At 46.2% G+C, this 13277-nt stretch overlaps 1 protein-coding gene across 2 annotated transcripts in view; it reads left to right on the top strand.

Annotated features, from left to right (window-relative positions):
- 5-HT1B (5-hydroxytryptamine (serotonin) receptor 1B) overlaps positions 1–13277 on the top strand; it is a 332668-nt gene that overhangs the window by 146446 nt on the left and 172945 nt on the right. For both annotated transcript variants that reach the window (XM_072286541.1, XM_072286540.1), the window contains one exon: positions 5243–5293. The gene's annotated coding sequence lies outside the window, so the exon portion shown is untranslated. The remainder of the gene's footprint in view (positions 1–5242; positions 5294–13277) is intronic.

Below are 13277 nucleotides of genomic sequence, written 5' to 3'. Positions count from 1 at the left end.
CACCGCTCAGATTCTGGTAGAATACATAAGCCTCAACTTTGCTGTTCATATTAATTCGGGACAGGCATGGCATAAATGAGAACTGTAGAATTGCTCTTTCTCGAAGAATCCAGAAAAATCTATAGGCATTAGCGCCCGGAAAGATATGAAAGGTGGGATCACTTCTCATGGTGGCGATAGTGTGATGCATATGTTTAGTGTAATATCCCGCAACTTCACAGTGTAAGCCCCAGGAAGGAAAATAATGCTCAGGAACACTTTGCATTCATGTGATGACCAGTCTTGAGCATTGCACATATATGTAAACATTCGTTCAGTTATATGACTCACGTTTCTTGATCATCTAATGAGTTTCTTAGCGAACTCACTGACGTGGAGCTGTTGAGGCGGTGTCCTTGGCAGCGAAACTGTTTGTGCCACTAGAAGGGTTGAAAAAATTTACATGACTGTTTCACGGCTTTCTGAAGAATCTAAGCTTATAGTCTGAGAAAATATACAAAATGTTAGCGGCGATATGCGTTAGCGTTAGCGTCGGTATTAGTTAGGGGTTCAATGAAAATTTCTACGCCCTTGTTTTTGGCCTGTTTAGAGATTTCATATTGCTATGGAACAGTATTTGGAATGACGAAGAGGCGAGCAGTGAGGAGACGACGACGACGATTGGAAGCTAACGCGGGCTGTTTCCTCTTAGCCAAGTGCGGCGTATTCCCTTGTAAATATACTTGTATATAGCTTTTCGCCTGCGTCTTCCTACGTAACATATCTGGTGGAGGTGCGGGGTATCGATCCCCGTACCTCGTCACGGAGCTTCGCAGAGGACGGTACGCCGAGCCTTCCTTCATGGCTCCCGGCGATGACAATTCGACTCAGCCGCCTCCGACACCAGTTCGACGACCTACATCACTCTCCCCGCTCCCCGTGATCCTGGCGTATACTCGGGCAAAAATGGGGAAGACGTTGAGGACTAGATCAGCCTGTACAAACACGTCAGCCGCAATAACCGGTGGGACCCTACTATGATGCTCGCCAACGTAGTCGTTCACCTCGGTGGCACGCCTCGAGTTTGGTTTCGGACGCACGAAGATGAGCTCACCAGTTGGGATTCGCTTAAGCAAAAGCTCCGAGACTTGTTCAGCAACCGATACGGTCACCAACTTGCCGCGCAGAAGGCGTTATCCAGCCGTGCGCAGACGTCAACAGAGCCCTACGTCACGTGCATTCAGGACGTCTTGGCTCTGTGCCGCAAAGTTGACGCACATATGACTGAGTCCAACAAGGTTTCCCGCATCCTCAAAGGCATTGCCGATGACGCCTTCAACTTGCTCGTTTTCAACAACGTGGCGACGGTGGATGCAGCTATAAAAGAGTGCCGCCGTCTGGAACTCGCTAAAAGCCGACGTATCAACCAGCAGTTTGCCCGTCTGCCCAACACCTCAGCGACATCTTCCTGTGCCTATGCTCCTCGTCCCAACAACACTGGTGATGTTACCAAGATTGTCAGGCGTGAGATCGAGGCCGCCTATCCGGCTGCCTTCGACTCCAGCCCCACCAACGCACCTGCAATCACGGTTTCCCTGATACAGGTAGTTGTCCGCCAGGAGTTCGAAAACATGGGTCTTCACCCCATCTGCTCGGCCCATCGCCCTGATACCCACCCGGCTTCTTCGATTCCACCCCGTCCCGCATCTTCTTACAACCACGTTTCAGCGACCCATCTGAATGGCGCGCTGCTGACGACAGGCCGATTTGTTTGCACTGCCATCGAATCGGGCACATTTTTCGGCACTGTCGCAGTCGCTGGAGTTCCCCGAACCGGTCTACTTATACTGCCTACTCTCGCCTATTCACAGTCATCGCCCACTGTCCCCACGATATCATCCTCGGCTTAGACTTCCTCTCCGCACATTCTGCTCTCATCGATTGTTCCGCCAGTACTCTCCGCCTTGACCTGCCTGTTCTGGATCCCGCTGAACCACACCCCAGTCGCCGCAGTTCCGTCGACTTCGCTCGCTTTCCACCTTCGGCACTGACTTACGTTGACTTAGTGTCATCCCCACCAGTGCCGGACGGTCACTACATCGCGGCTCCTATGCAAGGCGTCCTACTTACACACGGTATCACAGTACCTCATACAATTTTATCTATTGCGGCGAATTGCGTCTGCCTGCCAGTGGTCAATTTTGGCTTGACTACACAAGTGCTGCAACGCGGGATGTCTCTGGCCCAGCTTTGCTTATTCGAGGATCACTCAGTAGCGTCAGTACTCAGTAGTCAGTAGAGCACTCAGTAGTACATCGCATTAATACTGGCGATGCCCCTCCTATTCATCGCCGCCCGTATCGAGTGTCACCGGCTGAGCGTCAAGTTATAAAACTTCACACATGCAGCTCTGCGGCCGATTCTAACGTGCGTTCTCATCTATCGAAATCTATGTCGTTCGCAAGACAAGTTCAATCCAAGCACCGCTCACATTCTGGTAGACATCGGGATATGTTTCCCAATGTCCCGATTGCCCAATTTCCCAATGAAAGGTCTGTATAGCGTAATGTATGGTGAAATTCTAGCGTTTCCGGCTCAGTTAGGAGCGCTGAAAACAATTATTGAGGCCACGTTTGTTCAGTATATTCGTGTGTTAGGAGGTTTGCACTAGGTTTCCCCGGTGTTCTCGGTGAACTAAGTTAGGCACCTGGTAAAAGTAACCGACAAGTTTGACATCCTGTGTAGACTATATATAAGTTCAAAATTTTCAAGGAGCATTGACTAATTTTGGCCTTAGCAGTAAATTAGGCGTGCAATCAATCCGGCGTTTTAGGAGTGTGTTTTATGAACAACGCAGAATTTATCCCGTTGAATTATAAACGCCTCTGAGATCAAATTAAGTGGTTGTGGAGGGGAGATGAGGGGGTTCGGAGAACGCGCTATCGCGCTTAGTATGAGCCGCGAGGCGCGTGCCGTGGCCAGGGTGACGCTCTCGTGAAAAAAATGTGGACAGGGTTTCGCCACTACATGGACGCGCATACCCACCCGCATTTCATCCTCTGCTTTCTTCGCTGAGTGATGATACACAGGCCGCTGAGCTCCAATATGCAATATATATATATATATATATATATATATATATATATATATATACAGAGAGAGAGAGAGAGATAACTAGGATAGTTTATAAGTTAGGACAGCGGTGCGTCATGACGAAGCATGCGGCGCTAAGGGTCGCAGACCAAAGCTGGAACCAGGGCGCCCTGTGGATTGCGGCAGCCGAGGCGGAGAGTGTATCTTGGCGCGTTCGCATACTTTATCGGATGTATGCAAGCAACCCATGGACCAATCCGTGTACCAACTTTGTTGTACACGTTGCCCCTTTGATGTCGTGAAATCGCCGCTAATTTATTCTAAATAATGGCACGCTATTTACACTTACAACTTGCGCTAATCCTGACTTCCCGTCACCGCAATACAAAGCGTACGCTTGAACGTTTAATAATAGTGGATTGCGCTGAAGTGAATGCTTACAAGACCTTCGTCTACGATGGGGAAGGACAAAGTGGGAAAGAAAGACAAGTAAGAAGGAGAATCTGTTTTGCGCAAAACTAGCAGAAAGAGATAATTCTCGGTCACACGTTCCCTTTCGCTGTGCGGTGCGCTGCCATCAGCGGTCGGCTCGCTTCCCAATTCAATCGAAGCTGCGTCTTCTTACTGACGCGGCATACCGCACCGTGACGTTGTCGTCACCAGTATTCCTCAGTGTTCGATAATGGATGCGAGCAGATAGGCGCTACGCAAGGGCCAATGAGCACCGGTCATTGCGGATTTGTTTGTTTTGTTGTCGCTTTATCTCCGCGCAATAAACGTGAGCACGAGCGAAATATGAATGGCGCCAGTTTCATAATTGAGTTTTATCGACCAGACGAAAATAGGCGTGCCCTTCAAATTCTATGTACCTTGTCCATATACTTGCGTTGGGGCTACGAAGCAAATTGCTTGCGAGAATCGATAGGATCGCTCGTGGAGTGAAATGGCTTTTTTATTTAAACAAGGGCTGCGCTACTTTCATTAGAGTGTGCCATATATTAAATAGAATGTTATGCCTTTATCAGCAACATCTGCTTGACACCTCTGCATAGAATTTTGCGTCCTGACTATTGATGAGCAGGTACGTCTACAGCAAAATAGTATACAGTAATACGTGCATCTAAAAATGTAGAAATGCTCTTGACTTAGGACAGTTTTGAAAATCTGCTCCTCAATCAGCTATATTGCTTCAAATGTTGTCTTTTACGTTATTCGTCCATTAACTGTTTATTCATTCAGTAATTTGCTATAGCCCTTCAACGAACACACAGGTCTCTGCATATGAGCGAGTGTGCGTTACGGACCGTGAAAATGCGGAATTAACAATGCATGAGTTCGCCTCAAAAAATAAAAAAAGCTATATTCGCCAGAGACACTTAAAACTGCTTAGGTGTGGGAATGCGAAAGCGTTATCACCACGTTGGTGATTTTTTTTCTTTCTTCTTTTTTTTTTTTGCGCGCGTTTCTTCTGCGCCCAAGCTCTCGTCTACGTTTTAACTGTACCTCGATGACGCTAAATGAAAACGCACCAAGCGTCTCAACGTGATCGCTTACCTGGGAAGGACCGCTCAGCAGCATGTATATGGACATTATTTCTTTTTTTATTTTATACGCTCATTTCACGCACTCACGACGTGGTGCCACCTCTTACCCATTGGCTACACCGTCGCGTGCCCAACTACGCACACTCAAGGCCACGCGTTCGGTTAAACAAATGAGCTGCGACATGACGTGCGCAATGACGCGCCCACTAGGCACGTCTTCAGTCAGGCACCTCGTCTCGCACCTTGGATACCCGGGCTCGATTACCACCCAGACCAAAAAGTACCTAATATTCTTTTCAAAGGCATTAATTTGACTTTGTTTACAGGAACCTGCCTGGGAAATTTGACGTCAATTCGAGTATTTTTCGATGCGGTTTCTCTCTTTGCCGTCGGCCATTTTTGGCACCATCATTCTGGCACGCCGCCGAATAAAACGCGGAATTTTCGCGTAATGGGGCATATAATGTTTTCGCATTCATAGTCTGGCTCACGAGTGCAACTCGATAATTCCCGTGATACCGAGCCGGGAATGAGTAATTTGTAAACGAGATGACGCTTTTTTAATTGCTTGCATCTGCCTAGCCGAATAACATCGCTTCTTCTTTTTTTTATCTCTGATATTTCAGGCAACATCTCGAGGCATCGATTACCTCCTGGAGAGCAGCACAACTGAAAAGGCAAGTTATTTTTGCGTTCCTTATAATTTTGAAGAAATATATTCAACAAAAAGAAGAAAATACGCCAATATAAGGAATTCAGCACAGATCTACATTACTAAAAAAAGAAAAGAAAACAAAATAGGTCGGGCTTAGCACCGCGAACACCTAACCTAAGAATACCATACTTAGTGACATCTCGACATTTGTGGGCGCAACGCGCAACCTTGCACTTATCGAACTGTCGATTCTATTACATTTTACAAGCTTCAGACTTTGAGCGCAGGGTCACGCGCACTCGTACGTTCAATATATCTGGAGTTTTCTGTTAGAAGCCCTGAAAGTGGGTGATCTGTCCACCGAAAATCCTATAAGAAAATGCATGACCGATGGTGACATTGAATCTGCGTGTTACAGCACAGCGGCCCAATTATCTTACCATTAGGCAACGATTGCCCTCATGCATCTCGCGTACCAATGTCGCGCTTTCAATGCCAGTCTCTCACATTGTTCCATCGTGACAGCTAGCACTTTGATGTGTTGCGTTAGACTGCACTGCGTTCGGGATCCACCCGTAATTTTCCTCAGCAGGACACCTGCAAGATGGGGGATACAGTTCTTTCTTCTGCACGGCCACATTGTTCGCTTGCCATACGCTAACGAAGCTCGAACAGTGAAAGTTACAACCTACTTGTGCAGCCGCTGAAAATGTATCAGCGTCAGGATGACCTGCATTGCCATCAAAACACCGAAACGCAGTTCTCTTTAAAAATCGTCTGGCCGTTAAACGGAAGCTGTCTGTCTAGCATACTGGAGCGCTCATCACCTGACAAAACAAAACAAAACAAAACAATAGAATTACAATTTGGAGAGAGAGAGAGAGAAAATGATAAATCAAAGGTAGGGAGGTTAACCAGTTCTGAGCCCGATTACTTAAATTTGGAAGTTTCCAGATATTTAGTAAGTTCACTTTCACAATTGCGCGCGAGCCTTGGGCTGATATCGCCAAGTCACGTGTAATGACTTAGCTTCAACGAAATAAAAGCTTACGAGTACTCAGGCGACTACAAACATGGCAGAGTTGATTCGAGTAATGTGAAGCTTTTTAATATACAGTTACTTTCTTAAATTTACGCATCTTTAGGTTGGAATACTCATAGCTAAAACAGGGCTCGTTGGCCATATATTCTGGAAGAGGCATACTTCTGTGTCATTCCTATATAGCCATCGTATTTTGCCCCACTGGAAATTGATCTATGGACGCGAAGTGTAGGTGTTGAACGCTCACTGCACTGGTATCCGTGGCACGTTGATTACTTCAAAACCACTGATATTGCGCAAAAATGCTTCGAGGGAAGTCGACGTCCTTGCGGGCAACATTTGCGAATCAGATTTCCGTGAATACGGTTGGATCCGGTCCGGTAATTTGCAGCGGCCAAGGTGTTGGCGGTAATGGCGAATTTCAATTAGGGTGCCGTTCTGTCGACGACTTTGGCCGGGAAGTTCCTGCTAGCCGCCACAGACGGGGCGCAAATTGATTAGTTTAGTGCGAGCGGTTGGGTTCACGATACGCGAAGAGGAAGCGCCATTGAAGAGTGCGACTCGTGTGAAACGTTTAACTCTCCTTTGTGATTCACAAGAAGCAGCGGCCACAGCCGTGGTCGGGCTTAAAAAGAAGCTTTGCTTGCGGCAACTTTTATCTAAATACGTGTGAACGGAGAAATCGTTTAGCTTGTCGTGCGCTGCACCGTGTTTTAACGTGGCTTGTAGAATTCAAAAGAAAACCTAAATATGTGCCGAGTGTAAGGAGCAATATCTTTTTTTTTTTTTGAGGTCAAGATTTTTTTAGTCCTGGGAATTTCTTAGGTATCACAGGATTTTTAAGAATAATTCAAGCATGAAGTTTAGAAATTTGTAACCGAGCATTAAAGAATATTATCAAAACATTATTAACTGCCTGCTGAGGCATTTAAAGCGGACAAAGTAGATATGATACGTGCACCACTTTGAGAGCGCTGAGACATACCACTAACATGAGCGTAAAGCTTTCGCGAAAACGTTGTAATGGTGTGTGTTGTAACGTTTCGGTTTCATTAGTGCTCACAGTGGCGGCAGACTATCAGCGTGTCGCAAATGTTATTTTGCCGACTTTGTTCGTCATTCAGTCCTGACCACGTCACGCTACGACATCACTACTTAAGATAAGCGTTCGCGGTGTCAGGACTTCTGATCGCTTACACCGGCAAAGACGTGTTGTACTTCGGTCGTGTGATTCCTGCAGTTCCCGTGGTTTCTGTGAGAGACCTGAGAAATCGATATCTGAATGCCCTGCTTTTTCTTGCACAGTGGGCGTGGCTCTTAAATAATTATTGTCTTCTCGGCGTGTCGCACGCTGAAAAATACCGTTTAATCCACCGCTCCCGAAGCAGTGTAACATTGCAGTGCGAAATTTCCAAGCGAATCCTTTGAAATTGCGCTCGCTTAGGCGTAAAAGCATTCTGACACAAGTGGCAAGTGTGCTTGACTATAGTGTGCGACTTGGACCTCTGTGGATCTCCTGACGAGGCAGGCGAGCCATTTTCAATGAAGCATTCAGTGTTATGATGTATAAATTCCTTGTCGTTGCAGTTGCGCATACACATTGAAGGCTAACTTGGTGTCTGATATTTTTTTCCTGTCTATGAACTCACACAACACGCTCAATAGATAGAAGATTGACAGAACCTGACTGATATTCTATTCGACAAAGTTTGGCTGAACACTACACTGAATTTTGGTGCCAACCAAGCCTTAGTTAAATAAAAAAAATGAAAGTACATGTCTGGAGCTCTATGGGCTATGAGTAACTTGACAGTTATATGCATTCTCTGTTCCCTTTGTCGTCACCAGTCATGTTGCTCTTTATTTTCCTCTTCCCCTTTCCACGGACGCAGAGTAACTGACTAGTGGAATGTGCGTCAGACTTACGCACATTCCACTAGTCTACTTTCTTTCTCTTCGATACTGCGATAGACTTCCTAGCATATATTTTTTTGATAATTTATTCTTTTCAAAATTAGAATGAATTTCATTCGCCAATGAAAGCACAGGACGAAAACATTCATAACGGCCATCCTCTGCACCGGCCATGTCTCTGTAGCGGCTTCGTGCAGTACAATCCTAGAACTCCTATGTCTGTATAGGGCCCTGCTTTACCGAGTGGCTTTCGCACCAGAAGCGTTCGCCAGAATAAGCATCGCCCGCGAATCCTATCGGCGAACGGAACCACACAAAACGTGAAGACTAACAGAGAGCGATTCTCGCGAGCGAAGAAAAATTTCAAGACTGTATACTTTGGACACGCGAGAAAAACGTTTTGTTGTGGCATTTTTCTCTTTAGGGAAATGTGAAGAGAATCTCATGATGTGAATTCTGGATGTAATGCATCACCGGGAAGCCCTTGCTTGACGAGGTACCAGAAGAATACGAACGCTACCAAACACGCCCGCACCAATCGGAAGCATTCAGTTACGAACATTTCCGTTCTTTCCTTCTGCGATGAGAGGGAGAGTGCCACTAGGCGCTTTCCTATATTTATTTTTTTTCCCTCGAATTACCCCCCACACCAAACACAGCTTTCACGTGCCCGAACAAATGGTAGACAGTCCGATCGTTTCTCAGCGAGGTCGCCATTTCACATCGACTTTGCAAACAAACACGTTTGGCTCCTTGGATCTGTACGGAACGCGGCAATTCGAATGGCAGCGTTCGTTCGCGTTTCCGCCGATTCGATCAGAAAGCGAGCATTCCGCACAACAAGGCGTCGGGCACGCGCGCGGCGATTCAACGACTCCGACAGAGAAGACCGCTTTCAGCGCGCGCGCGCGTGCTTCCGTTGATTGAAAAGTCGAAACGCAGGCACCGCGCGGTGCCAGACTCGCCGCGAAATTCGCCTACCTATGCGCGACGCCGACGTGGGGAAAAAAAATCGATCTTTTTTTCGGGGAGCGCAGTTCATTTCGTATGCGCTCGAATGCGGCGCGTGCTCCTCCGACGACCACATGCGGCGAAGGCTCGGCACCGGTGACGACGACGACACTAAACGAATGTAATGGCCGATGGGCGCCTCGCAACACCTCCCGAAGATTGCCGATACTGCTTCGCCGTATTGTTATAGCAGCTGCGAGCCCTTTTTCTGTTTGCGATGATGGACACAGATATATATATATATATATATATATATATATATATATATATATATATATATATATATATATATATATATATATATATATATATATATATATATGTATACATATATATATATATATTAGGCGCTCCGGGTGTAAAATTCCCCTCACTTCTGAGTGCCGTTCGTGTACCAGCAGTTATAGCTAGAAAGTTACAGTGGTGCACAGTAATTTCCATACTTCAATTTCATTCGTGGCATGAAAGAAAACAAAAAACATACCAATTACTGTTACTTTTCCGGAAATTTAAATGAAGTGAATTTTACACCCGGAGCGCCTAATATATATATATATATATATCACTGAGAAATCAATATATATATATATATATATATATATATATATATATATATATATATATATATATACATTAGGCGCTCCGGGTGTAAAATTCACTTCATTTAAATTTCCGGAAAAGTAACAGTAATTGGTATTTTTTTTTATTTTCTTTCATACCACGAATGAAATTGAAGTATGGAAATTACTGTGCACCACTGTAACTTTCTAGCTATAACTGCTGGTACATGAACGGCACTCAGAAGTGAGGGGTCCGGTCAAGGCCAGGGCGAATGAAAGGACTATAGGAGAGAGAATAGAGTAGGAGGACGGAATTTATGTGCACACTGTAGAGTGAGGGGAATGAATGAATGAATGAATGAATGAAAAGGACCCAACCTCACCAATATTGTTCAGTAAAGAATGCTTAGCCCACGAGAAAAACAAATGGATACGCTTTCGGCACAAATGCACAATTTCGCCAGACGCTCTCCTTCTGGTAATGAACTAAGCGGAACGACATCGGTTCCTGTATGTTTCCCTCTGCTATTGTCACGCACTCTATAGACTTGCGACATACATTGTGGGACGGCATTACATGCACATCAGACAGAGAACCTCGGAAGGCCGTGCTGTATTCGCGCTGCGAATCAAGCTTGAAGAGCGCGCCACATTCTTCGCCCGTGGAGAAGCACTGCTTGCGCACGAATATTCGTGAGACAACATATCCCTCTACTTGAGCGCCATGCTAGTGCATGGCGCCCAAGTAGAGGGAGTATGGTGTCGTTAAAAGCTACGGGCCTGAATGAGGCCCTTACAAGCTGAACTTGGGTGCGTGCGCGCGTATCCGAGTACATGGGCGCTTGTGTCATGACTGCATATATTTTTCACCGGACACCTGGAGTAGCGTGCCAGACGCCATCCAGGCAAACATCTGCAGCTTTTAATTAAGGACAGCGCCTCGCGGGTCTGTCGTGGGTGACTCTGCGAGTGACAATGTTCTTGGGCCCTATAACGTAAAACTATTCCAATATGTTTTTATTCCAATCTGCAGACGTCAAATTTGCGTTACCGCCGACGCAAGCGTCGGGCGGTGACCCGCTTCGTTGCCTAAACAGCCCAATGAAAAGCTCTCTCTCCCCGTTTATAGGAGGTCACCTTTGCTTTCAAAACGAATAACATTGCCTACATTGCGCGGTTGTTCTTATCCATTTGGCTGAAAAGAGGCGAGGAGCACATTCAAGTGGAGAGGGTTTCGATGGGGCCGAGGGAGCGAACTGAAGATGGATAACCGAATGTAGAAGGAGGTGCCGGAGTCTTCGATTGGTCCGCTTTCCCTTACTTAGCTTGCGGTGGCTTCTCTAAAATCGCGGCCGCGTGCAACAAAGAGTTAAACATGCCGCTAAAATGGATCCTCTGCAAAGAAGAGCTGGTAGAGTGATGTCGTATAGTTGCCGAAAGGGCTCGATAACGTGTACGGTCCCGCAAAAAAAGTTTTGTTATACGCGAATAAACCCATGCGCTCCGGCAGGTGAGAGTAGCCAGTGCCTGAGCGATTGGCGGCAGCCATCTTCTATTCCTTTCGGAACGGGGTAGTCTCCGGCTATTCAGAAAAAGAATGCGGTTTTGTTCGTCGTATTAATGCATCTTTAATGCGTACACGTCATTTTGACGCAATGAGTTCTTGCGGTTTTGCGACATCGAGTGACAGGCAGGTGAAGTGGATGCAGCCTGAAACCAATTGACCAATTGCAGAGGGTTAATGGCGAAAAGGCGTCGAATCAGAAATCAATATTTTTCTGCTGCTCGCTCGAATCATGCATAAGCGGTGTGTACATTTCATTTGAGATTGGGAGCTATCGCGGTTTTCGTGACTTCGCATGACAGACAGGCTAAGTGGGGGTGGTCCAAAAAAGTTTTTGAGCAATTTCGGCGGGCTGGTTACGGAATTGGAATAGAAAAGCTTGTAATAGCTTTGCGTTATAGCACCCCTTGTTGGCATAGCGATGATTATTATAATTATCATCATCATCATCATCGTCATCATCATGATTTATTTACATCCACTGTGCCACATTTAGTGCTCTATGCCAGTAAATTCCCACCACTGCACATCGATGAGCGAAGAGATTTTGACTTAGCTCACAAAGGCTTCGAAGACACCGATCTCTTTAAAATAGTGGGAACTCTGAAAGTATGACTGATTTCTCAGTCTTTGCAGCGGATTTTCATTTTTCAATCGGATTATTCATAGCGAGTATATGTTTCTGAGAAGAATTAATTACTGTAAGTCGGTATTTCCTAATAAGTTCGCAATGTTGAAACGTGTATTCGTGGGGGACTGTACTGTGTCCTTCTTGAAAGACTGCACCCACTGGCACAAGGCCGAAGACGTCTTATGCAGGCATGGCGGAAGCGGTCACTATAAATTTTTATATGGACTAGTAGGCGATCAGCAGGCATACAAGCCTCCAAAGTCGATATCACCCGAACCTGGGAACCCCTTGGCCCGATGAATGCATGAATCGAACCCTCGGCCTAATATTGATGAGCCTGCTCACAGACTCCTTTACATTACGAGATTACCTGCTGTACTGAAAGCGCTAAATTTAAAGTATCCGAGAAAGTCCAGATATCAAAATGTGTGCCTCAGAGCGTGCAAACTCTCAAGTAAAGTTCAAGACAACGTGGCTCTGGGCGCATTTAAAGAAAAATTAAATGTGGCACAAGCGGCGTTCCGGCAAAAGTGAGCCCATACCATATATGGATTGCGAGGTCGACGACAACCATTTCCCGATGCACGTGCAGCGCGGCATAGTCGAAATCAGAAGTGAAAGCGCCCTACATTAAACTTGTGACATGACACATAACGTAAACAGTGGAGGGTGCTATAGTTTCCTTGCCGCAGGGACTTGAACTGTTTGGCACAAACACAACGTGGTCACAACTGTCTCAAGGGGCCGCGTTATATTCCCGTCAATGGCGTCGAGCTAGTTTAGACAAAAGAGGAGACAAAAACGCTGTATGTACAGAGATAAAAAAAGCGTTTGCACATTCAACATGGTATCGTTGATAGTGTAGCCCCGTAATATGACGCCCTGTCAGTCACGCCTTTTGTCTCACCTCTGAATTCCTGCGTTGTAACTATACCCTTCCGAGGCGTGAATGATAGGCAAGTCACGCTAAGGACGTGCCATCGCTGTAACGCATCAGCGACTCCGGGAACAGCTTTTGAAGTATGCCAAGAGATGCTGCGCTTGGCACATTTGGCGCGACGCCGTGTACAGGGCACCAATACATTGCCGGGAAAAGAGTGAGTTGCGCTTGGAACGACAAGAACAGCGCGCGCACAACGACATTTTTTTTTTCCAAACAGAATTCACTCGCTTCAGCCTGCATCGTGCCGCAAAGCGCCACAAAAACGCCACTACCGGCATTCGCAGTTCCTAGAAAGCGAGCCGCGTTTTTCTGTCTTTTTCTGTTTGCGCAGCTTTCAGCCC

Source organism: Dermacentor andersoni, chromosome 2 (genome assembly GCF_023375885.2).
Source record: "Dermacentor andersoni chromosome 2, qqDerAnde1_hic_scaffold, whole genome shotgun sequence".
Taxonomy (NCBI): domain Eukaryota; kingdom Metazoa; phylum Arthropoda; class Arachnida; order Ixodida; family Ixodidae; genus Dermacentor; species Dermacentor andersoni.
The sequence above is the reverse complement of the archived record's forward strand: the minus strand, read 5'-3'. Positions and strand labels throughout refer to the sequence as shown.